The sequence below is a fragment of the Austrofundulus limnaeus genome, unplaced genomic scaffold (genome assembly GCF_001266775.1).
Source record: "Austrofundulus limnaeus strain Quisiro unplaced genomic scaffold, Austrofundulus_limnaeus-1.0 Scaffold192, whole genome shotgun sequence".
Taxonomy (NCBI): domain Eukaryota; kingdom Metazoa; phylum Chordata; class Actinopteri; order Cyprinodontiformes; family Rivulidae; genus Austrofundulus; species Austrofundulus limnaeus.
Window position 1 is genome coordinate 549,916 of NW_013952594.1, and position 2,617 is coordinate 552,532.

The following is a 2,617-nucleotide window of genomic DNA, read 5'->3' on the forward strand; positions in this document are numbered from 1 at the left end:
TATTCTTCCTGTGAAAACACATGTAAATACACGTCCCAATACATTTTAAGTCTGATATGAAACCGATCGCTATAATGGGGGTAGCGCATGGTCACAAAAACATACGTCAAGCGAAGGCTAGACCATCTCCTTTCACAGCAGTTTCATGCAGCCTAGCTGGACTGCAGCATGTGGCCCATGTTGCCCAGCTTGGCTACATACTCATGAGGACCCAGCCCATGAATTGAGACACAGTCGTTTTTTCAAAGCGTGCTGAAGTGGGAGTGTCTGAAATGGTAGGAGGTTTTGAAAAAGACAGATGCCAATTTTTGATAGCATTTTCATAAATGAAGGTAACATAGTGGTACAGAAGTGAACTATATGTGCCTGAAAAATACATAATACCCCMACCCCCATCCCAGACAAAAATAGAAAAAYGACAAGTTTTTACTTTTGTGTCTTGGGTTTATTAAGATAATAATGACATTTTCACTAGTTTTTGCCATCAGACCTGAATGTTTAACAAATGTTGGGTTTTTTTTTTGGACCAAATAAGCAGGTAACAGGAGGCAGATTTCATTAAAAATGTATTCAATGAAAAGAAACAGTGGTGAAACAGGACAAACTAAAACGGAACATGAGGGTTACCCATGTGGAGCTGCCAGAACATGAAGGGAAAAGGAGGGTTTTTATCTACAGGGAGGCACGATTAACAAGTGGGAGCAGGTGAGTTAACTGCAAGTGGCTGACAGGTGAATATAACAAGGCAAGACACATGAGGTTGAACAGGTAACACTGATAGCTAAACACAGAAAACAATGACGGACATAAACTTTACTGAAAACACGTTGAATCGTCTTCATAAAGATACATTATGAGTTCTACTCATTTGGCAGTTCTTCTGCAGAAGCTGATGTTACACGTCTCCCGTTTTTCACATTTTTGGAACAAAACTCCTCGATTGCATCAACAGAAAAGTGGTAGCTCACGCAAGAAACAGCAAAATGTAGGACATTCTGTGAAAAAACATCAGAAGGCACGAAGAACAGAGGCACAGCATGTTTTGGCTGGTCCTTACATCCCCCAGATTTTGTAACAGCCTCCAAAACAGCGAAAAGTGCTAGCTGTTGCAACTCATTGATTGGAGGAGGGARCGATGGGAAAAAAAAAACACATTCAAAGATGTAGACTCCAAGTTCTGATGTCTTATCAAACTGGTAACTTGCCTTCCCTTATTTTCCTCCCAACACCGATGCATTTTTAATGCTGATACAGTAGCACAGCCAGTCTTCAGAGTTTTTAATTGAGAAATATTTATACACTCCCATGCTGTGACTTAATATTCGACTTAATCTGAGTCTGTTGCCTTGAATGAAAATGATGATCCACAGCTGGGAAACAGAATTAAATACAAACAGAAAATGGGACTGCTATTTGCATAAAACTGCATATTTATACAATATCGTTGATGCATATTAATAAAAAGATTAAAATGAGCAGTTTTAATGTATGCAAATCTAAATTATAAATGAGTTGTTTAAACTCCTTGTTTATTCGCCTTGATTAAATATAGACAGCTGTTTTTCCAGAGAGACCCGGGCCGCGCTGCCTCTTGAGTGCGCCACGCTCTGATCCAACACCGTTCCCATGAATATCTGCACTGATAGTTACACACATTCATCACATGGGTGCACAGGTTCACCTGAGGCTATGCAGGACTGTAGTCAGCTTGATACAAAACCGATATCCTGAGATAAGAACCGTCTCTGTATGCGAGCTGCGTCTCTGGAAATACTTTACTCTGAACCAAAAAGACCTTTCTATTTTTACAGCCATCAGTTTTTCGCTCTTTTCTTTGTGCTTAGAGTTTTATTTCTTGTTTCTTCATCAGACCACAGCTGTGTTCTACCTTTATGTCAACCTGTTTTATCAGTTCAGGTTTTTGTGACTTTTACACGCCCCGTGCATCCTCTCTCAGTATCTTTTATCTCACCTCTCTAATGAGTGTCATCTGTGACATCAGACGCTAAGCGTTGACAGGAAAGGCCAAAAAAGGAAACGTGTGCAGATAGAAACGATAAACAGCCTACACAGACAGAGAGAAATAAAAGAAAAGCATAGCTGCYGTGACTCCACAAGACAAACCTTTCACACATGCACAGATGTGTTACAGCTGAAAAAAAAAAGTCACTGTGGTTGCTCTGATAAAGGAAACATGTTAATGAGATTACGCTCTTGTTTATGTTTAGTTGTAGGCTACGGTGATGTCAAAMTTATCTGGCTTAATGCAGTGGTGTTGAAAATGTAAATACAGTGTATAAAACGTGAGAGTAAACATACAAGTTTTTGCAAACAGCTCATGGTGCAGTAGGACTGGTTGCTCTGGCTTTGCACCTTGACTACGACCGTGACSGTGACAAGGTCATTTAAACCAGAGGGCCTCATAAGAACAACAGTTTTTAACTTTGGGCCGCAGAGGGCCGTGGGACCGCATTGATTTTGAATAAGGTGCAATACACTTTCTCACCACTAGTAGTGGTAGTGCGCCACTCAGTCGTTTAACAACTTTTTTATTATGTAGAAGAAGAAACTTAGAAACCTGCCAAGAATGGAAACTTATTTTAAATGAAAAGTAGAA